Below are 295 nucleotides of genomic sequence, written 5' to 3' on the forward strand. Positions count from 1 at the left end.
TTCGGCGGGTGATAGGTCCGGCCACGGTAGCGAGCCCCAAACATGCTGCTGTAGCCGAGCGCAGCAACAGTCGTAAGAAGTCGCAAAGCGTGCTTCAAACCCACGTTGATTTCTTCTACTCTTAGCTATTCTACCGTGATCCCGAAACGAACGCATCTGTGACTTGTCCGTCGCCTTGTGAACCGGTTGTTTCCGTGGGCCGCTCGCTTACAGGACCTGGCCTCACCACACGAAGTCTTGCGCTGTCTGGAGGAGCGATGCACGGGGCATACGTAGCAGGGTCAAGCAGAACCCC

The sequence above is a fragment of the Eimeria mitis genome, genomic scaffold, assembly GCF_000499745.2.
Source record: "Eimeria mitis Houghton genomic scaffold, Emh_scaff2304, whole genome shotgun sequence".
Classification (NCBI taxonomy): domain Eukaryota; phylum Apicomplexa; class Conoidasida; order Eucoccidiorida; family Eimeriidae; genus Eimeria; species Eimeria mitis.